Source organism: Agelaius phoeniceus, chromosome 3, assembly GCF_051311805.1.
Source record: "Agelaius phoeniceus isolate bAgePho1 chromosome 3, bAgePho1.hap1, whole genome shotgun sequence".
Classification (NCBI taxonomy): Eukaryota; Metazoa; Chordata; class Aves; order Passeriformes; family Icteridae; genus Agelaius; species Agelaius phoeniceus.
In genome coordinates, this window is record NC_135267.1 from 40,144,662 (window position 1) to 40,169,246 (window position 24,585).

The window sequence follows — 24,585 nt, forward strand, 5'->3', positions numbered from 1 at the left end:
GAATGTACCTGATTTATACTTTTCATAAAACCTTTACTCCTTGATCAGTAGCAATAGGCCCTGCTAAAAGATTTTCCTCCATCATTATTATAGGTCTTTTTACATATTAAAGGGCTCAATAAGATCTCCCTGGAGCCTTTGGTTCTCCAGGATGAACAACTCCAACTCCCTCAAACTTTCTTCATGCCTTTTAATTACATAATTAAACATAATTACATAATTACATAATTACAACAGCCATGGAAAGGACAGAAATGAAATCATATTGTGCATTCTCAGAAGGTCATATCAATGAAGGGACTCACTGCAAATTCTAATTTTGAGTAAAATAAGCCACAATTTGTAGCCTTTCTGGCATTAGATGTTACCTTTTGCACTCTAGCCACCTTTTGAATTTACTCACCTTTTGTTAGTTTATACACCTTTTGTATGATTAAAAGACTCTTGGGAGGGGAGAGGAGGGCTGTGCAAGAAATTAAGGTGATGAGACAAGTTGGAGAAGGTCTATAAATCTTGTGATGAGAGAAGTTGGAGAAGGTCTATAAATGGTTACAGTATTTATAATACAAAAGTGACAAGTAGATGTAGATTTGGATCATCTGTTGTAGTTAGCACATTAGAAAAAATTCAGATTGATTTAAAGTACTTAAATTTAAAATAAATTGATTATTCAGTATAATCATCCTTTAAAACACATCATTGCATCAGGCTTTTATGCAAGTGTAGTAGATGGTTTTTATTCTTCAGGTTTTACAGTCCACCTTCTTTGTGATCAGCTCTCTAGTTAACTGACTACAAATTACAACATAAAAATGAGTCTAAAATTTCAAATTCATGCACAGAAATTCCTTCCGTCAACGGGATGAAAATTCATAATATATTTTATAGATCTTATAGACAAATTAAAGCATATAAGACCTCTATTTCTTAATGGAACACTAGAAATGTGGAAGAGTCCCAATTTTTGAAGTCTGGGGGGCCCTAGAGAAAATATCAGTGTCAAAGTTTTCTGTCAATCATCCTGCACCCCTCATCCAGTGCCTTGGGTCTTTTCTATAACAAATAAACAAAACAAAGCAAAACAAAACAGGAAAAAAAGGCAGTGGTCTCCTGGAATGGGAGAGGAAAACCAACTATGTCATTTTTATGGTAATGCCGCTTTCCACCTGTGTTGTCTAAAATTGCAGTCAGATACTGAAAAAAGGAAATATTTCTCAGCATCCTTCTGCACCTGTCAAATGTATTGCTCAGAAAGCACAGTATCTATCTCTAAAAGGTGATATTTGTCCAACTTTGCCTAGTGTTTGCACTCACAGAATACATCACAGGACTGCATTTTCTGGCAAACAATTTTGGGAGAATTTTGTATTTTTCAGTATTTATGTCATAATTAGTCATTCTCATAGCTAGGTGTTTGCTGTGGGCTGAATTAATGCTCTTGTGTTCTCAGAACACCCTTTCACTTAAATGCCCTTATCTGCACCAGTGGCAGCATATTATGAATGCCCCCAGAAATGCTCCTGCACTCATGTGTCATTTTAGTTGGACTCAAAGAACCCTTTGGGGTAGGACATCAGGGATTTTTTCTGAGGACTTACATTGTTCATGACCCTGCCAGACATCATGACATTTTTGCATAGCCAGACTGTTTACACTGAACAGCATGTTTAAGGAAGCAATCAATGTGCTTTCTCCAATCTATACAGATCTTTGACACTGCTTTTGTGTCTAATTTGACAGCATTTTCTTCCCCTTCTCCAGGCTGAAGAAAATAAACCTCTCATAACCATTTTTTATGATTCCTCAAAACATTGGAAGATTAGCCACAAGGGAAATAGGTGGTTTTGATCTGTCACTTACATTCTTCAATTCTTAGTTTTTGTTTGTTTTCTTTTTTTGTTTTGCTTTACTTAATAATACTTGCTCTCTTTTCTAAACAATTTTTTTCAAAGTCTGCAATTATTTTTCATATTCTGCATTTCCTAATTAACTCTTTAATTTCCCAGAAGACTATGAAACACTGAAGATTGAACCTCAGACAGTGCAAAAAATTTTGAAACTTGATAGCATAAAAATGCTGATTTTCTATATATGCTGCTTATTTGCTTATGTTCAGAGCCTTATGCCTGCATTTTAAGATTACTTTGTGCAACAGCTGTGCTGAAAAAGGACTTTTTCTAAAGTTGAATCAATTTTCTGTTTTGGGGCCAGCGGGAATGACAGTCATCATTCAACATGACTGTAGAAAAAAATCATAGACCTCTGTTGTGCAATCTCTGAATTTGGCCTTCTGCTCATAATTAAACTACAACATTTCTTTATAGAGAGGTATTGAATTATAAAGACTTCCAATCAAATACATGTCTTTTGAGAATATGTACAAATGGTTATTTACTCTCATTGTGAAATTACTATCATTGCTATAATGCATATCATATTTTCACTTAAAATTTTGATTTAATGCTAACTCCTCTCAAGAGAGCAATCTTAGCCAAGTGAAAAAAAAACTGGAACAGCTGGAATACTCACTGAAACACTTTTATGTGAAGGGGTCCAGTGGCAGGTTCAGGAGTTCACGTATTTTAAGCTAACTAGATTCAATGGATGCTGTGTGATCTGCAATGCCAAGAAGCAAGTACCCTTCATATCTCTCTGCTGGCTGGTAATAGTTCTCTCCTTCACCTCATCTTCACTTGACCAGACATGGGCAGCTCCCCAAGCCTGGTAGGTCTAGACTTCATCTGCCAGGTGAGCCTCACATTCTGGATTCCTTCCTTTTTCTCCCAGTCACTCCTGAACTGTGGTGACCAGAAAGTGGACATAGATTTCCAGCTATTATTTCATTTAATGTAACAGTGTCTTCTCTGGCTTACCTATTGCAATCTTCCGACTAAATCTCAATATGTTGTTTGATTTTTTTTGTGGTGAATGTGCACTTTTGGTTCATGCTTAACTTCATTGTAACTCCATTGTACCCTCCAGGTGCTTTTCAGCTGGATTCTACCTTCCCATTCCCTTTTTCAATGAGTTCAGCTTTTCCTCACGTATGAAAAACTTCATTCCTCTTGAACCCGTTCCTGAGGTTTCTTAAGCAGTCTCTGGATTGAACCTCTACTCTCTGGTGTGAAATTCAACCTCTGCAGTCTACTGAGGGATAGTCTGTCTCATCATCCAGACCATTTTTGAAGCTGTTGAACAACAGCAACCTCAGTACGAACTTTTAGGATGCACCTCTTGTCAGCAGTTTCCAAAGAGATGTCAAGTCATGGATTAATATCTTTTGAGTCCAGTTGTTTAGACAATTTTTAACCCATCTATCAATCCAGCAAGTTCCTCAGCTTTGAAAAGTGAACACAGTGAAGAAGGAGGAGGGTGCCAAGTATCAAAACTAAAGCACAGTTTTCCTTTATTCATGTCACAGCCCTCAAGGGGCTCAATCAGTCTCAACAATTTTGCAGATCATATTCAAAGGCAGCTCAGTCATGGCAGCTAGGGCTCTCAGCAGGTTTTGGGAAATCCTCTACAACTCCACAGATTCCAATGCAAACAGCTTCTCTAGGTGGTCCCTAAATTGCTCTTCTTCAGTTGTTGTCTCTCTCCCTCTTTTCCACCTTCTCCTGCTGTGTATGGGGATCCAGGGAAACTGGATTTGTCTGCCTGAAATTCATTTGATTGGAAAAGTTGTGATCAGCAATATCAAACACTATCATTTTTATCTCCTGGTTAAAGATGTAGAAAACAAACAGTGATTGCACTTGCAGCTTGATAGTCTTGTAAACAATATAACTCAAGTAGATGATCCAAGTTGCTATCACTTGGTAGATTCAAATAAAAAAATTAATACAATTTGTCTTTTGCAGAATGATCTCACTGGTTGATATACTATGATAAGTACTGCAGAGTACCACACTTAAGGACTACAGGCCTCCTATTTATCTTCCCCAGGATGTTAGTGAGTACAGATGACATCTCTTGCCCTACAGATGTGACAGATGAAGTAATCACAAACAACTTTAATAGGTGAAGAGTTTTCTAGAAGAGTCTAGGACACAGTTTTACATATATAATTTTGTGTTTCCTGGCAAAATTCCTGCATTTTAAAACAGCAATAACAAAGAGTTGGGTCTTTCTTACCTAGCTTCATGAGATTAAGAAAATCTGACACATTTTAAAATATATAAATTTATATTAAATATATTACTGTATGACAATATTGCCTAAGGGAGGCAATGGGCAGCTTAACACTTAAGGTAACTATGTCCCTTCCACCACAAGTACAGCTTGTGAAATACTTCCCTGGATTAATGTTTTCTGAGGAGGCAGGGATATTTTTAAATATCTCTCTTTTATTATCGTCATTCTCATTCATTTGATTGGTGCATTAGGTTTCCGTTATATGATTTTATTTTATATTGTATTTTTGCTCTCCATCAACTTGGTTATTCATAAACTCCTCCACACAGAAGGAAGCAGTATAAGTAAATCATTCAGTAGTAATAATTGCATTTGTCAGATTTTGCTAAGCTATTCATGCCGCCACAAAATCACGAACACTCATTGTTTTGAAAGGGGGGCATTCTCTTAAGTATTGATTAAAAAATAATTGTTGAAATTCTTCTGAAAGTAAGAAATATTAAAACTAATGTTGTTTGAACCATGACTGAGTGAAGCAGATCTAACTTAATTGGTGAACTTAGGTTAAATATGCTTTTTACTTTTCTGTAAGTATTTCTTTGGTTACATATTTAATTGAAACCAAATTACAGTTCTTACTTTTGGAGTTCAATCTTTTTTAAATGAAAGTTATTTCATCCAAAATAAGTAAGCATAAAGCTTGCATTGCTGTCTAACTGATCTGATATCTTGTGCAGGGCTGACAGACCCATGGCCAAAGCCATACAGACAGGGAATTGTGCAGGGTAGTTTTTTTCTTTTGACCTTTATGCCATATGATATGATCATTTCAGTCTTGCATTTACTGAAAAGCTTCACAGTATCATAAAAATAATCAGTTCAAGACACAAGATGACTGCAGGCTATTCCATAAAACTTTAACAGCCTAATTCTTCAAGTTGGCTGAGATAATGATCACAATAAAAATTCACCATTTTTATTGGAAATGTCAAAATTTAATTATAGCAACATCTATATAGCAGCATCTTACTTTTTTTTATACTGCTTTTAACTTACAGATATTTTTTACTTAATAGTTGCAATGCACTAGGTGTTTGCATATCTGAAAAGATATTGCTGGATTTTATTAGCATCTAAATTGTTTTTCACCCTACATACACAGTGTGTGGAATTTACTGAAAGAAACATTTTCCTCATCAACTTTACTTTGAATAAAAATCTTCTAATCAGTAATTTTGTTTATATGTTTTGAAATACAAATTTCAAGACTAAATGATATTGTGACTTAAACTATACTTTACTGTGACAGAGGGATTTCCTTCCTTTTCCCAAGTGTATCGATAAGAAGTGATTTTAAAAAATGTTGTCAATTCTTTTTAGCATTCCTTTTAATTATTTTAAAAAACAGTTCTTACATTCTCACTTTTTTTTTTGGTTGAAATATGACAACACAAACTGCTTGCCTTGTTTCTTCCTATTTAATTTTCTAAAATTGCTATTTCAATTGTGTTCCACAATCAGATTTCCTGCTGAAGTGCTGAGCTCCATCTATATGTAAATTGAATAATCTTTCAAAGACAGAAAGGGAACCACTATTTAATGTGAATTCACATTTTTGTAAAAAATTAGGCACTATGATTTTCTATAATAATAAATTATGACTATAGAAAGTCATTAAGAAAGAACGTGACAACATTTTTGGTCAATATTGAGTAGGTTTTTTATATTTAATGGATTCATAAATACTGGAAAAGTTTGTCTTCATTATCTCCTTTGTTTAGTGTTGGCTTTTTTAGAAAATACCATGAAAAAAAATACCTTATCTACTTTAATTTTCCCAGTTTAATCTCTTTTATCAACAATTGATTCATTTTCTGGTAGACAATTTAAAATAGTAGACTGCTAATCTCAATGGTTGTTAAAAAGCATCCTCACTAAATCAAATATACTTATTATGTATAAACACTCATTGTTTCTCTAGAAAAAATGTCTGAAAATACTCAGAAAAAAAGAAATCACAGACAAAAGAAAAGCATATATACATCATATCACATAACACAAAAATGATAAGGTACACTCAAAGGGAAGTACACATTTATCTTTTAACATTGCAGCAATACTAAGGTTTCCAATACTCAAGGTTTCTGAAAAAAATATGGCCATAAACTGTCTTTCTAGTGCCTGATTGTGGAAAAAATATGTTAGTATGCAGTTCTTTATCTGTGAAATATTCTAATTTTGGATATAGATTTGCTGTTATTTCCCCCTGTCAAAGAATATAGATGTCTAAAGGAAAAGCAGAGGCAACATGACAGGCAACGTCATGAGGCCATATGTTCTACACAAACTATGAAAGTCAAACTGAGATCTGTTCCAGTATTTTAGGCTAAAAACAAGCTATGTGCTATGATTTCCAGCTATTTTCAAAATTATATCACATTTCAGCAAATGGAATTATTTTTATGAACAGAGTGGTGAATCTGACTACACCATGAAAATCTGTGTAAGTGTGCAGGAAATGATGTGCTTTAGGCTATTTTGGGCCAACTACATATATATATTTACATGCATGCAAAAATTAATGTCACTGTTATAAAAGTTCATGACTCAAAATTAATAGCTACACTGCAAAATATCAGAAAATTTAACTTGTCTTTGAGAGTACATCTCTAAGATCTAGGAGATAATTTCTAGTGGAGGACCCGAAAGCGATCTAGTGACATAAACTGCAAGTGGGATCATTTATGGTGATACAAATGTTTATTAATGCTAACTTTTGGGGTATTTGCTCTGGCTGCAAAGAAGGACAGAGCTAGCAAAACTTGTAATTACATAGATTAGTGAGAAATTTTCAAAATACAAAAGAATCAAAACATATGAGAAGAATAAGGTGTCAACAAAGAGAAAATGCAGTTAAAGTATATGTGGCATACAAAATTAATCAATTTACCCACAAATTAGTTGAGGGTGCAATTTATCTCACCAAATATCTTCATCTACAGTATAACATTCATAACAGATCTCAGCCACTAAGGTCTCTTAGGGTCTCTTAGAGAAATAAACAAATTCTGGTGCAAATATGTCTTGTCTTAAAGTAAACATCCAAAATAGGTCAAAGGAATCATTCCCTCAAAGGGTGATTCGATCAGATACAGACGTCCATATTTTTGACATCTAATGTTAGACAAGATGAATTGAACCTTTTAGTATTGCTTTAAAACTTGCTTAGAATCTAAAGGTTGGCTGAAGAATAATGTCTTCTTTCTAACTTCTAAGCAGGTTTTATGCTATGACCTATTCCCTTGGGTCCTGATGTGCAGTGAAGAGAATATTTGAATTTATTTGAACTTATGGACCTGCTTTTTTTTTTTTTTTTTTTTTTTAAGCTGGTAATTTTTTGTTTGGTTTTGTGGTTTTTTTTTTATTTGGAATTGGGGGAGGGATTGAAGGGGGGGGTTTGCTTTTCATGGAAGGCTCCAAAAAATAACAGTTTCATAATGTGGAGCTATCAGTGTCACAATTAATCTGGACTGAACAGATGGGCATTCAAATTCACATTGCGGATGTTATGTGGATCAGTGCTCATACAATTATTTGTGTATCAGTGACAGGACATTAGGTCACTGGATAATTTTGCCCTCTGCCAGATCATTTGCCTGCATTCAGAATGAGCATCAATCAAAAAACACTCATTCTGCTAAAAAGTGTAGAAAGACTCCAATAGTCATCAGCTAGTCTTTGAGTTGCAAAAATACTGTTTTTTTTGGTCTCAAACTGTTGTAGCAAAGAAATGAGTTGTTAGCTCTGCAAAGTTTTAGATATTAATATATGGCTGGGACAGAAGACTCCCTTTATCAAGGACACCAGAGTGATGTTTTCACAAATACTAATTATAGGAACTGTGCTCTTCTCACCTCAGATGTCTGTCATCATCTTTCTTTTCACATATGTGGTAACTGTAAGAAAAAATTCAAAGAGAGTGGTGGTTTCCCCCAGTACCAAACATGGAGCTCTCTGAGAATATAGGAAAACACCCTTACGAAATTTTTTCTTTCCTTTCACGAGGTTCTACCCAAGTCATTCTTTGCTTTCTGATCAGAAAAATCAATATAAATCAATATATTCCCCACAAGGCCTTCTGGTCTCCTTTCCCATTTAAAAATGCTTTGCGTTACTATGTCATGCAATCTGGAGGCAAATTCTTGATTAGAAGAAGGAATTTAGGTTCCCTTAAATGTCTCTGGGAATAGCCCTTGGGAAAAGCATTGTCCTGATCAGTTAAATCCAGATGAGCTCACAAGCATTAGCAGCACTTTCTAACTAGACATCCCAGGCCTCCAGCCTTGTCACAGAAGAAAGGAGTCAGACAGGAAGCAGGCAGAGGAATGCCAGGAGCTTTAAGCAAAGGAAGGTGCCCTGGTGCAGGTCCTGGCAAGCAGCAGTGCTCTCCTGTGGATTGGCAGGAAAACCAACAGGTTTCCACAGCATTATATTTATCATGTATCCAAACACCAGTGCTCATCCAAGATGACTTTTCCTCCTCTCTACCCTCTTTGCTGCATCAGTGGATAAATCCCTGCCTTCAGCCTTCACCCAGACTGGGCCAAATGTTGCCTGAAAATTCAATATTGCCCAGATAAATTTATGAATGGTCAAATTAAAAGATGGGCACTGATTTTCAATAGGCTTAGAGTTTTTCTGTACTATGACTATCAATAACTCAACTACTCAAGAGAGTTAGGATTCAAGCCCTTAAAGTTAGTTTGAGTGTAGGTATTTGCAAGTATGTCATTAACACTGCAGTTTTAATAATGTAGATTGGATAAGACAAATATCTTCACCCAAAAAGTTGAATTACAAAGACTAGGAGATAGACCCCTGCTCCTTTCTCAGCGATTCTTGGGAAAATTTACTCAATATATAAATGTCTATTCTGTGTGTTTCCTGTCACTTTGCAGGCTATAGCTGTCCCATGCTGTCCTTTTCTTCCAAAGATTGTCAAAGTTTGTAGCATCACATTTAAAGGGGAATGAGTTCTTAGCAAAACCTTCATCTGTTTGCAGTGCTGGGCTTTCATTACCTCTTTATTGTCTTTGAGATTCAAAAGATAAGAGTAGCATCCAGTCTGTACTATTAGTACCCTGCAGTAGCTCAAACAGTGTGCATCTATTTCAGAGGCTTCTCTATAGTTACTACTTGGTCTTTACACAAAATGTTCCTCTTCACACTTATTAGGAGCAATATAGTCTGTCAATACAGGGAACTTTACAAAATTCACATATTCTCTTGCATTATGCACTAACAGCATGTCTGTTCTTATAGAGCAATCATTTGGAGATTATTTATATTTTTATTCTGATAAAATTAAATAGAATATAATTTGACTTTTTCCTCTCTTCATTCAGTTTCTAGTGGTACCAAATTTGATGAGGGGATGTACTTACTCCCTATAGGGTTATCCAATCTTTGTGGGAACTTTTGTGTGACTGCTGGATTATCAAACCTCATGTCTGACAAAGATTACATTTTGTTTTGCTGGTTTTGTCTTAAAGAGTTTGGTTTGAAATTAGTCAATGCTTGAAAATGGTACATGGAAATATGAAAGAGCCACAGAAAGTTCAAATTCCCCTCATATTAAAATCCAAGTCTTAAGAACCAAGCTGTAGCCTTCATCAACAAACTTGCTCATCTTCAGTTCAAAACCATCCCTGGCTCTGTGGGACACAAGTTCTGTACCTACAGAAACATTTATTTATTTGCAAATATTGAATGGAAATATATAGAGCAGTCCCTGGAATAGACATATAAAGGTTTAATGCACAAACTTCTACTGAATTTGGGGGAACATTGATGCTCTAAAAGTTTATAGTATCTGGCCCTTTTTCTTTTTGTCCTCACTAGCGAAGATTTCAATTGCATACCCTCAAAACCTTGCTAATCCACAGATCAGATTAGGAGACAAGAGTTCTGAAAGAATAATCCATTCTCACACTTTGGTTTTTAAGTTAATTCTTTTTCACAAGCCTGGACTGATAACTGTGTGTTCTGACCAACAAGTGACAAATTAACACACTTCAAATAAAGCATACAGGGTTAGCTGGCAGTGAATAAAAGCTTCATGAAGTTGGTTGTCAAAGAAGCTTAAGGAGCAAAGTTTTTAACACAAGAGATAACTTCCTTGCTATCACATTCTGAATGAGATTTCTGTTTTAAATTAAGAAGTAAAACTTAAGCACAGGTAGGTGGAGATGGAAAGGATAGAAATGAACACCAAGTATGGACAAAGATCTGCTTTTCTTCTAGCTAAATGAAAATGAAAAGACAAAAATATTTTGGGTTTTTTTCTTAATTTAAAGGTGCAATTTTTATTTCAAAGTAAGTTTGTTTTCCTTTCAGAGAAAAAAAAAGAAGGTAAAATATTTTGTAGATTTTTCATCAGATGTGTGACTACTTTCCTCTCCTGAGAAAGCTTTATCAAGTCAGGATGAAATCTCCTATTCCCTCTGCTGCTTTGCCTGCACAAGGAAACAACCATGCTGCTTACACCTCCAATTGTATTACCCAGATCTTTGTTCTATCCTTGTTACATCCTGCCAGGAACAGACCCCTAAGGCAGCAAGCAAGGATAGGCTGGCCAAACGCAATTTAGTATATTTGATTGGAATTGTTGTTTAGAGATTTTCTGCTACACAAGTATAGCATTACCCCTTGAAAGCAAGAAGGAACTCACAGAAACTACTCTTACATATAATGTCACCTATTTTCTGAATTATGCTTCCCAGGGGTATTCTTGAGGCTGTGTGATTTACGCTCATGGCTGTACTCAAAGTGCTCTGCAGAGGTACCTGCAGTGCAAAGCTCTCCTTCCACTTGCCAGCTTATGCAGCTCTGTAAGTAATAACACCACAGTCCCTAAAGACATCCACACTCTCTACTTTATTACTTTTCAGGAGCTCTGCCTCAGACAGGGGTCCAAAGAATATCATAAACAGCTGTCTGAGAGAAGGAATTGGTGGCAGTTTAAAAACTGCTGTGGGCAAAGAGGAAAGCTGCTGGCCTTTTCAGACATCTTGTCTGCATGTCCTACATTTGTCAGGAAATCTTTCTCCCTTTAATCAAATTTTGTGCATCTTCCCATGTAATAGCTGTGGATGCTTCCCACACCTGGTATCATGAGGCTGAATTTTTCATCATTACCTGCAGAAGCATGGGAGAAACTGCAAGCAAGGCAGAAAATGCCACTGAGCTGTGAAGGCAATTTGCTTCAACTTGGTTACTTGACACTTTTCATCCATAAGTGGAGCAGGACAGTGTAAATATTTACTCCCTTTCCCTAGGTGGGTATTCAATATCAAGTAGAAAAATAAAATCCTTGGCTATTGTAAGACCATCACCTGTAAAGAAGTGCTTTCTGGGGTTGAGCCTCTGCTTTTCACAGAGCATGGCTGCCCATCAGCTCAGTCCCTGTCCCCTTGTCTGAGGGAATGCTCCCCTGGCATCTCCCCACACTCACAACTGCTCCTACTCCTGCTGCCTGAGGGATTACTGCCAGGAGGATGCCTCAGCTTTACTTTTCTTTTTCCCAGACTATATCTACAATAAGATTTGAAAAGATGACTCAGGGAGAGGAGGGTAAAGTAAGCAGAAAACTCTTACACACTTCACTCTCAACCAGAGAGGCTTTTCTGTTCACAAAAATCCCCAACATGGTCATTGCACAGATAAATAAAAATTGTCAATATGTTTAACTATCGGGGTTTTTTTCCTACAAACTGATTATTATTGACTTTCTGCTCCACCTACGTGGAAAAATTAACTGGAAAAGTTGGCACCAGCTTTCCAGTGAGACTGCTGAGACTTTTCCTGGTGAAACCTAAGCAATTTCTCAAAGTAACTTTGTGATTGGGTCCCTGGAGCTGTGTGTACCAATGTGATACCAGCCCCAAGGTAACCTGGGCAGGGTAGGGGGCTACCTGTCCCCTTTCCTCAGGCTGTGTCACACCTGAACAAGCCCCAGCTTCACTCAGATGAAATGCTCCCAGCTTAAAATGCCATGCAATGCTAAGATTATCAAAACATTATTTAAAAACATAGAGAGATGCTTTCAGTGGAGCCAAATGCCTAAACTAATAATTTTCTTAGATTTTGACGAATACATGGAAAAAACCATGACTTTTACTGCCATATCACACTCTAAATTTGCTCAGACACTTCATGATCACTTGTGCAATTTTGTCACTGTATTTGTGGTGTTAAACTAATGTTTTCAGAGGTGAATATTAACCATAACACATATGTTAAGTGTGTGTTCCCATCACAGTGGCTAACTTTGCATGCAGAATGGTCATGACACTGGGTGACTCCAGCAATAAAGCTGTGTAGTGTGAGACAGGTGACATTTCTGCAACCTTTCTTGCACTGGCATATTGTTACATGCCCTGTGTCAGAATGTTCTCTGTGCTGCAATTCATCATTCAAACAGGTGAGTGCAGCACCTGACATTTGGACCTACCTTCCTTGGCCCAAAGGTTCATTGATTTGTTAGGTCTCTTCTCAAAAAATCATCCTTCCCTCTTCTTTACATCTTTATTTCTCTCCCCTAAATTTTGTTCCTTCTTTGATATTCGAATTCCATAATATGTTTACCAATTCTTTTTACATAAAAGACAAGAAAACCAAGAATAAATAGATGCTGTTGTATTGATTCAATTTCTTATTTTTCATTAGACCATAAGTTTTTTCTATTGATAGACAGCAATGCTGTTATGTCGTTCTGTGTACGACCTGCACTACCTTATGTATGCTGTTTTAAAATCATTAGAAAGGAATCTTTATTAGTCCTCACCTGGTTCATATCATCATGTCAGCATAAAATCAGCACCTGAGACAAGGCAGGATTAGTCAGAGATGTAGTGAGGTCAGACTTTGTACATAATGATACCAAAGAACAATGACTTCTGAAGAAAAGGACATAGTCTGTGAAAGACCAGAAATAGGTGGGCAATGAGATGGAGTTTCAAGATTAAATTGTGTTAGCCTTACTTAGATAATTCACAGAGATGTTGAATCACTAGTAACCTGCTATTATGCACCTAAAAATACAGCAATTTAGTAAATCTGGTTGCTCAGAAGGCACTACAAGGATAGTACTGGAAATAATTCAGCCTGATGTCATGAGAGTTTGTGCAAGGACAGTTGAAAATTTTCCACCAAATTACAGGTCTTTTCCAGATAATCTTTTCTAGAAGAGAAAAAGAACACTAATATTTCTTATTTTACAAATTAAAAATGAGATGAACACTGAATTAGGTTATTTCTGAAGTGATACCTCTGTGCAGTTTAGCTCAGGTCCTGTGCAGGCAGGGGTGATGAAGCTGCCACCCTGTGCCCTTTCTGTACAGCACCAGGGCTGGTCATGGCACCAGTTACTTCACCTGGAATTAACTCCTGAACAGGTCAACAGTGACAACTATAACCTCTCTGAAGCAGCATAGTAGCACTTCAGAAAGTAAATATTTAATCTTTGAGGACAGGAAAAGGAGATTCCCCCCCTGCAAAAGCCTTAATGAGAAACTGGGGCACAAGAGAAAAAAAAAGAAGCATTTTCTCAAAAAGCTCTCACACAAATTGCCCTCAGCTTTCCCTAAGATGCAGTGAGTTCACTATTCAGCTGTCCTGGCAGGAACTGCCCCAAAGGCTGGTAGATATGAAGTGTTTGGCATTGTGATGGATTTCAAACCTCTGCTCATACAGAGCTGTGCATCAGTTTGGGCATCATCCAGGCACAGTGAGTGAAAACTGCAACAAGTTATGATTGTTTGCTATTTGGCATTTTTTCTACCCAATTAACCACATATTGAAACACATGCTGTCCCCACATTCAGATATTTTATAGCATGCAGAAAAATAGTCTTCTCAGTATCAGATGATCTCATCCTCACATTCAGATTTTAAACCTGTAATGTGACTTTGTTCTATGATCATAGTAAGAGGAGTTAATATTTTAGTTGTCCCAAATCTTTTCCAACAGAGAAAATAAAATTTTTATCTTTAAATTCAGTAACAATGGAAGGAGAACTATGTCTGACAAGTGCACTTTGCATTTTAATGTCTGTGAGCAGAGAATTGATGATTTGAGAATTGATGGGCTATAACACAGTACTCATTCCAAAAAAACCTGCCACATAAATAATCCTCCATCCTTTTAATAACAACCTGCTTAAAAGTTGTCCCAGTATGTGTCACCAAGTGAGGTTCAAGATGCTAGCATAAAGAAACCTGCCAAGGAACATACACATCAATGGGACAAGTGCCTTGCTCCAGCCCTGACCTCAAACAGGGAACAGCAAGTCTCATGGAACAGCAACTCCCTTCCTTGGTACAGACACAGTTAGCAGCCCAAAGGAAGAAGATGAAGAAATCAAAGCTGTATTAGATTTCTTCCCTGCTGTAATAAGTGAAGTGGCTTTCACTCTGTTTTAGAAAACAAAATGAATTAAACTATTTTACCAAATGAGTTCAGAGTAAGGTGTGTTCTTGCTCTCAAGAACTGGATTAAAAATCCTGAAATAATTTATGTGCTTGCTGACAAAATTTAATCCCAAAGTCACTTCTGTATTGTCTTGTTCATTACTGGTGCATATGCTTTGGTCCTTCCTCAACTCCTGCTTCATTTCAGAAAGATGAGATTGGCAGAAACAGAGAAGCTCTGAGAGCTGGCTCTTCACAGGACCCTGCCATAGACTCTTGTAGACAGCACTGTGCTCCCCGTGTCAGGTTACACACGTGGCTGCTGCAGAAATGACCAACAGGTGCCTGAGGCATAGGGACAGTCCTTATACCACCAGAATACAGCACTGGGGACACTTGCATCCCAGAGACAAAGGGCAAGAGTTCAGTTCCAAGTTTGGAGCTGAATGTAAGTATCTGTGACACACTGGTGCAGTCTGGAGATACAGTAAATATTAAATTCATCTGCCACTGCAGGTGAATGAGAGGTTTACATGTGAAACAATGACAGGACCCCAGGGAATGGGCTGAAGTTGTGTCAGAGGAGGTTTAGGTTGAATATTAGAAAAAGGTTCTTCCTCCAGAGGATGGTGGGCTGCTGGACCAGGGTCCCAGGGAAGTGGTCACAGCACCAGCCTGACAGAGCTCAAGAAGCATTTGGGCACATGGTGACCCTTGGGGATGGTGCTGTGCAGGGCCAGGAGCTGAACTGAATGATCCTTGTGAATCCCTTCCAACTTGACATATTCTTTGGTTCTGTGATCTCAACCCTTGCATTTAACTGTCTGAATCTGCATCTGAATCTCACCCAAAGTGTTCTGCAAGCACATGGCAGGAAGACAAGCCAACACCTGTATAACCCACTGTAGGCCACTCCTCCTTCAACCCCTCCACTTCCCTGGATAGTTTTCTCATTTCTTAACTCCTTTTCCATCAGCTGCTCTCTTGAATCTGCAGAGAAGTAGCACAAGTCTTTCTTACCCCTTCTGAATGTGAGAGGTTTCACCTCCCCTTCATGAAACCATTCTGTGTGGCTGCCTAAAATTCAGAAGATCCTTGCTTGTTCTTGGTGGCTGAGAGAACTTTTTGCTCTATGCACCAAAGATGTCACATCCAGGTCCATTTAGAATTGTGCTTTGAAACAAGCAGATTGGCAAGATTGTATGAGAGGATGGCCAAATTCTCATCCCTACAAGAAATTTTGTATAAAGTGTCTCTTCTAAGTAAATATCTGGCAAAGCCTTCAAATGTTTTTCTGTTGTGCTACATAGTACATTAGTGATGTCCAACTAATTGGATATTACAGATTTCATTCAAATAATTTTATGTTCCATCAGTATCTAGAGAGAACTGGGATCTTGGAGGTTTCTCAGATGGCTCTGTAGCAATTATGAAAGAACTAATAGCAGCAAAGAAAAACAAGTGCATTATCTTAATTATTTGAAGTATTATTAAAACTTATTTCTCCATTTTATTTGAGGCTGTTATTCCTGATGCTAAATGCAAATTTCCTTTTGCCCCAGGTACAAACTGCTGTAGTTCAAAGCAAAGGTCAAGATATAGGCATCAGGCATAATTCATTTCCCTAGAAAATAATTAGGCCACCAATTAAGACAATTTTTGTTACTATTACACTTGACCTATCAAGAGAACAGATTTTCATGCTATGAAAGCCATAAATGCACTGGCATGAAATTCACAGAATGGTTGAGGTTGGAAAAGAATTCTGAAGGCCAAGCTCCCAATTGAAGCAGGGCCATCTACAGCCACTTGCTGAGACCTGTGTCTCAATGGCTTTTTCCTCTCTCTTCACACAGCTGATCACAGGGCAAAGACTCTACATCAGCTCACGTGTTGCTGCACAAGCTTCAGCAAAAGTGTCTTAAGATTCACAGGCTTATTCTTTCCCTGGTTCCCTCCTGCTGACTCCTGAAAGACTGTGGCTGCATTAGTGGGGAGCAAAACTCCTCAGAACAAATAAATCCTGCTGGGTCGCGGGGTTTGTTAGCTCTAGCTCAGTGGAACACTTCTGATGTTTCACAGACTCTGGCTGGCTCAAGGAATGGGCAAAGCAAGCTGACTTTGACCTGGAAAATACTGCTGCAGCCAAAGAAAATAAGCTGGGAAGAGCTGTCCTGAAGGCACGAATCGAACAAAATCTGGAGGAATGAGACTCAGAATTAGCCTTTGCCATGAAGTCTTGTGTACATAAAGTCCAGGAAGATAGGAAGAATACGTGAAAGATAGGAAGGAATATGTGTAAATTGCAAAAAAATGTATAGAAAAAATCCTGACTAATCCACATTCACATGCAGCCAATAAATCCCAAATTAGTGGTAAAGGGAAATATTTCTGTTTCTCTGCTTCTTCACCATAGTCTTATTAACAACATATACATATAATGGAAAGGTTTTGTAGCTGTAACACTAAATAAAGAATGTCAGCCTAATCTTTTAAAATATTATGAAACTTTTATGTATTTTAATTTAATTTTTATTTTAAATTTTGCACAATTTCATTGTATAGATCTATTGAAAATATAAATTAAGAAAAAAATATATTTTCTACTACTACTTATAGAAAGGGCTAAACCTTCCAAACAACCTTGCAGACAGAGAAGGTATACAAATTTCTAGTTATTAACTTCAAAGCTGAATGTTTCATGTTAAATGTTATGAGCCCATGTGTGGGCAAGGTTTGTGTGCAATGCAAGTTTTACTTCCAACGTAAACAGAGAGGAAAAGGTACAGGGAAGGTACAGGGAAGATCTAATTTCTGTGGACTTTAGAATAGCCCAGGAGATGAACACACAGCACAGGATTTAATTGCCATTTCTGAATGGAAAGCTTGCAGACAATGGGGAACAGACACCACCTCTGCAAGCACCTACCTTTGGTGCCCAGGTTCCCTCTACAGTCAGCAGAGAGAAGTGTGTGCTTCCACACAGGAATTAGGTCACCCAAATTAGGGACCTGACTACTGTCAAATTTAGACAGCTTGATGTGCTTTCCAGAGACCTCTCTGAACCATACAGGCAGCTTCAGCTTCCACCTTAATATTGTCTAAATTTAGGGATTTGGTGCTGCATGTATCATTTACATCATGGTTGGATGTGAGGGGAAAAACAGAAGTTCAGCTGTCAAAAAGAGTGTAAGACAAAGTTTGGTTACCTCTGTCCACAGTCATGATCCTGAAAGATCTTGCTCAGTTCTTGAAAAATTTAGAGAAGACTTAAATACACCAGGTACAACCCAGTTGAACTTGAAATGCTCCTCAGCATTGTTTCAGCTCTGGTCATGCCTAGGACTAATAAACCCAAAGATAAAAACTGAAGCAATCAGAAGACAGCAATGTGATACATGGAACAAACTCTATTCACAACACATGTGGATTTCCCAGAATGCTATTGCAGATTAATTATTTTTTTCAACAAGTCCATAGAATGTACCTCTTCTTCACACATAATATTGGGATGATGCAGTAGACAACTGAGAATTAATGGGAAATTTATACTCAATCCCTCCTCAAAGAAATGAGATTCACATACAGTCTCCAAGCAACTGCCCTCATCACTAAGTTGCCACTTTATTATCTGCCATCCCTCCCTTTCTGCTATTTTTTGCTCCCTCTAAAGTTCCATCAGAAAAGTATCATACACTGAAAAGCAGATAGTTACAAATGCAGGAATATAGTAACAAAAAAAATAGAAGACATTCACTGTTCTGTTTTACAAAGATACTCATAGACATGATGTGAAGGAATCTCACTGGGAATAATTGTGAGGAATTGATCTATTATTATACTTATATTTCATAAATTTCTAATAAATAACAACCATAATTAATAAAGATAATTTAAATTCCAAGCAGACCATCTTGTACTAATTTTGGGGGCTTTACTTGCATACCATTTTCCTCAAAGAAATGTTATTCTTTGAGAAATGGCTCTGGATTGATGCACCTGCATTCCATTTAGGAAATCATTTTCTCTAGAAAAGTCTGAATTGAGCAGTATGAGGTTACCATTAATTAGTTGGGGTTTTTTTCTGAAATTAGTATAGAGGCTTTCCACAACTGATTAAACATGAGATCCTCAGGAAGAATGAGGGTCATAGAGGTAGATATATAGGAAAACCATGACTGCTGGGTTCAGTTAAGAACATTCTCCATGTACCTAGAAGCAAAATATTTGGTGCCTATATTTTACAATTCTATGCATTTGCTTTCTGTAAGAGATTAAGTAAAAAATGTTGCTACAAAAATATGATACCAACAAATCACCAGCTATTATTAAAGTGAATAGAAATGTGTCTTGGAAAATTGAATGAATACTCAAAATTTCATGTAATACTGTTGTCATTTCAAGAATGAGGTATAACATTTGTACAATACATGTTCACAGATGTCACTTAAATAGTTTTTCTAACTATATAGAGTTTTGTTTGAGAGAAATATGTCTTGACTGATTTTGCTTCTTTGAATTTAGTCACATTTGAAACCGAGTTTCAATTTCTATTTCTCCCTCCAAGGACTAAGAAGACACCTGAGGAAAAGGATTGCATAACAAGATAAAATTAACCAAAAGGATAATGGTGGAAGGTTTCCTATCATAAGGGCAAAAGCAATAACAACCCAGCTCTGTTATGAATAAACAAATTGCATAAGCAGCCATGAATACACAAAAGAACATCTCACAGAGATGTTTATTCAATTGCAGCCAACAACAGCCAGCACCTAAAACCAAACCACTTAGAGAGATGTGATCAGTGTGGTCACACAGAACACAAAGAAATTCTTCCTGCAAAGAAATAGGAGCAGCAGCAAGCAGCCAGCTCAGACTGTGCTCCCATGACCTCTGCTAACAATCCAATACTGTCACAAAACTAGGTAACAAAACATTCCAGCAGGAACCAGCTGCAGAACTGGATGCTCAGAATTGGTGTTACAGCTCTGCCCTCCCTCATCCTACTGAGACTCCTTTAACCTCCGCAAATGGATTTTGCAAAAACACCATCAGCAGTCAAGATTTCAGGTTTTCCTGCAATAATTTTAAGGAGTTATTGAAATCCTATTGACACTTAAAATACCTGCAGCTTTTCTTGTTACCACCAGATTGGGTGGTTTCTATGTTCCTGGAAAGAGGAGATTAATCATGATAAACAGAAGGGAATGGTGGTGTAATGGTGTTTGGTTTGAAGTTATGATTGCTAATCTTTACTGCTTTGCCTGTGTCAAGGTCTCTTTTGAAAAGCATTCTTTGTGTTATAGGAAAAAATGATGCTTCAGTTTCAAAACACCTAAGGTCAAAGTTATTTACATTTTATAGGTATTGAAGGTATGCATGAAAAAAATATATGGAATTTTTATGACTCATAAGAAATTTTTCATAATGCCATATAAAAATTTTGCATGGTTTTCACCCATAATGGCCTGAGGTAGGATTCTTCCTCTCATCTGGGAAATAATTTGCTTTCTCTTTTTTTCTGTTTATCCACAATTTAATATGGAAGATCCATTCCCAGTGAGAATTCTTTTTGAAAGTTCCACAGAGAAATACAGAAGAGATTCCCTCTGCCCCTATCAGGGTCAGATATTTCATTTTAAAACTCCTTAAAGTCATTTTACCATGGTAGTCCACAAAGAGAAATTGTTTTTCTGTAATAGAGGAAATTCTCTTGCCTACGTCTAGCTGAAGAGAGTCTATCTAAAAAAGAAAGTGAGGTACTTCAGCTGGATCATTTTACCAAGAATATAAGAATTAGGAATAAATTAGATGATTCAGTGGTATAAGTGGTATAAAAAGAGTGTGACTGGTTTAACTCTTCCTTTCCATAATCCTTAACCTTTGTATGAAATGCAAATGTATCAGAAGTGTCTTTCATTTCCCTTGTATAACAAATAATGAGAACTTTTAAAATAGTAGAAATTAAAAAGCAATGGAGGGGCCAACATAAATTTACCTCTAATGTCATCTGGGGACTTTGCCAATAAACTCCATAACCCAATAAACTCCATAAAATCTGCTGTTTCCCCAGAAACACTGAAAGACATTAGGATAGAGGTCAACTAATGGGTTCTAGAAAGATCCATAGCAAAACAGGGAAAGAATCTCCAAATATTTCACCATTTTCCCACAACTCCTTTTCCTGTATTGAAGGAAATTACTTTCTACATTTCTTTTTCAACCACTAGAAAGCTGGAGAACTAGCAACTCATTTATCTGCCCTGTAGTACTGTGGATAATGTATGTTGTACTGCAGGAAACATAGTTTTGGGAAAGTACAAGTAAGCATTTACAAGGCCATAAAACTACAGCAAGACATGGCTTGGATGTTTTGCTAAGGAATTCCAATACTTTGAACTGTGTGCAAAGTCCTCACCCTGCAGTCCTGGTCAATCCCCACTCACAGCTTGAACAGCCTCCATGGGCTGTGCTTGGAGGAATCAGCCTGGCCCTGCTGTGTCAGGTGGGGATGGACCTGGGGAGTGGAGCTGCTGCAAGACAATTTTTTAAGCCTTTCAGGAGTTCCCAAAATGAAACTGGAGAGTTAGATTAGGATGTAGGGTTGTTGCAGTGCCAGAATGGAGACAGAGAGATGCTTGCTCTTTCTCAAGTAAGTATAAAAAGAGTTTTCAGGTAGATAAGAAAAGAGTTGCAGGAATACATGCCCAGTAATTGTAGGGAGGAAGAAATAGATATCTTACTTACTCCTATATATTAGGATCTAGTTCCTGAGATTTTTTATTTCCTAGGGAGACAATGAATGGAGGCTAATGGCTTGGGCTGTATTCTCTGATTTCCATACAGATGGATCCACATAAATTCCCCGCTGGCCAAACTCTTTATTTAAGGAGATTCAGCAAAACTCTCAAGTTTGCAGCCATAGGATAATCTACATAACCTTTCTCTTCAAAATTGCATTTCATCTCTGATGAATAGATGAGATTTTTTTAAAATCTCAAACAAAAAATCTCAAGCCTCAAGCAAGAATTTTCCTCTCAAGAGATATAATAGATTGCCAGATGCTGCCTAAAATCTGTTAATGCCAGATTAAAAAAAAATATTAAAGATGCTTAAATGGACAGTGGTAAAAATTCTCAAAGAAGAACCATAATGAACCTTTTCCTCCTGGCTCTATTGTGTTCTCATTTCTGACCAACAGAGCAGAGCTCCATCACTTAGGAGGACAGGGAAAAGCTTTCCTCTGGAAAGGCTGTGTCATGCATTCACACAAATTGTCCATACTGCACCTTTGTCATTCTTTAATTGGTGTGGATTCTATAACCACTCTTTTTTCTAAGATACCCTGGCAACAGAGGGGGTTCAGTGGGGGTGAACAGAGTGGTAAAGCCAAAAATCCACCAGTGGTAGAGAAGATATTCAAGGCTGCCTTGAGGTTTGATATTGATAATTTATTTTCCATTCAAAATGTGGAAGCTAGATATCCTAGTCACTCTAGGCAGAGAGGAAAATGGACTCTGAAGTTAAAAGGGAGAGAAGTAAAACGTAAATTGTTGCTAACTAGGGAGTGATGTGTGGGGCTGTAATTGGGATGGAAGGAAACAGTAGGCTATCTATCAGGAAACAAGCTGAGAAGTGTTAGACCAGAATATTCTACCCACAAACCAGGTTGGAAAACCCTGGACAACACACTGCACACAGTGTTACCATTCTCAGGACTCCTGTGCACGTGCATTCCTGTCCCTGTGGATGCTGCGTTTCTCTCAGCACCAGCTCCTGGATCCCTATTGGGAGAACTCAGGTGACATCACTGTTCATTTCCAAAACTGGCTTTAGGTAGCAGAGCACTGAGTGTTAATCAAAAAGTCTCGACAGGCAGAGAAAATGGATGATCTCAACTCAAAACCAAGAAAACACAAATATTATTTTTAAATATGTGATTTTTTTTAACACCATCCGTAATAGTTGTGGGTGCTGAGAACACGGTGTCAGCAGTGCAGCATGAGCAATCATGATGGGAGGACAGCCTCCAACCAGCTGGAAAAATCACCCCCTTTGTCACGAGGGCAAACTGCTCATGTCACTTTGCCTTCCTGGGCAGAAAAACCAAGTGAAGGAGATGATGCAGAATACTCGGCCTACAGCTTTATTTATTCTTGTAAAAGTAAAAAATTATACAGAATTGCTGATAGTTTGAAGAGTTAAGTGATTTGAATCATCATATTTAAATACAGTTAACTGCAAGTTGCACACGGAATTTCCGATAAGACAACAGATGGTTAGAGATGATTGAATTTTTTCAAAATTAATTTTAATAAAAATTTTCCTGGACATTTCAATGCAGATTAAGTTGTAGAAAAGAGATTTCCAATGCAGGTAGGGGTTTTGTTTATTTTCATTACATCTCAGTTCTAATAGACCTGTAAAATTGAGCTGACAATAATTCGCTGCTGAAAAAATTATTTAAAGGATCATACTTTTTACCTTCATAATGTTTTTCAGCAGTGGGTCTTTCACTTTTCATCTTCCTAAACAATTTTCAGGGTAATGGAGCTGCACTGTGTTTTATTATATAAACAGATCTGCGCTGAATTTTGTTATGGACTCAGGCAGCTCATTAGTCTGAATGGAATAAAAGATTTTTTCTATTTATCCAATACCCATCGTATCCAATAAGACCTCAGTCCTCAAATACAAGTAGATTGTTACAATGAACAAATGTTCTTTCCCTTTATTCAACAGGAAAGTTTGAATTCCACTCTTTATTTACTATAATGATAAGCATAATTAAGATGTAGAACAGATTATTGAGTCAGGTTATAGAACATTATCATGGGTAACTTTTAAGTAGAGTTTTGGTAAATATTCAGTGAAAATATCCTCAGTATTCCTCCACCATGGAGGCTGGACTGGAAGATCTCTTGAGGACCATTATAGCCCCCAAAGGGTAGAGCACCCTTAGCTGTAAGTTCTTATTTTAAAAAAATCCAAACCAAAAAAACAAACAAACAAACAAAACAAACAAACAAACAAAAACAAAAACCCAAAAAACAAACAAAAAAAACAACAACAAAAAAACCCCTCACAATAATTGTTCTCTAATTTTGTATTTTCTCATTCTCCATTCATAGAAATTCCTATATTTTCAAGGTCATTTATAACACTAAAAAAACTTCTCTTGATGTGTGAAACCTTTCAACCAAGAAAAAGAGAAAAATAGAGAGTGATGTTTCTAAAATAAGAAATTAATTTTAAAATGCAAAAAATCCCCTCTGAGTTATTTTCAGGGACTAGAAATGAGCTTACTTGGTTTCACTGTTGGCAAATTCTTGAAGTCACTGTTGACATCACTTTGAATTTACCTACTAAAATGTTTCAAAATGAAAGGCAAAATTTTCTAAGTTCAATATGGATCAAGACTTGACTCATAAATAAATGGCTGGAGAGAAATTTCCTTGAATATCTAACTGCATAATCAAAACATAAGAAAAAAAGTGTTTCTACACAGTCCTATCTGAAGGTGTACACTGGTTATTGACTTTTAAAAATACCAATATTAGTTAAAATCTACTGATTTTAAGAAGAATTTTATACTGAAAATTTGTTTAATAAAGATAAAAGATTTTTTAGACCTATAGTAAGTTTTCTGATGTTTTCAACTGATGTATTTCAACAATCTTGATTCATCCCACAACACCAAAACACTTTGTAAAGGACTCAATTCTTCTAATTGTAGCTCCTTAGAAGTTAAATATCTAATCAAAATTAATTATCTTGTACTGATATTTGTTAGTCCCACTTGCAGATAATTTGGGATTGAAGCGGACTTAGAGTGTGGGTTTGTACATCTGAAAAAATAACCCAAGGTTAATGATAATTTCCTGTCTGGAAACAAATACTTTCTCAATAAGATCATCTCTATTAATAAAGTAATCAAACAGATTCTTTTCAAAATCAGAACCTTCTAGAATTCCATTATAT

General features: G+C 36.9%; 1 long non-coding RNA gene across 2 annotated transcripts in view; it reads left to right on the forward strand.

Moving 5' to 3' along the window:
* Window positions 1-24,585, forward strand: part of LOC143693539 (uncharacterized) — a 65,976-nt gene that overhangs the window by 26,218 nt on the left and 15,173 nt on the right. The gene's annotated exons all lie outside the window — the stretch shown is intronic.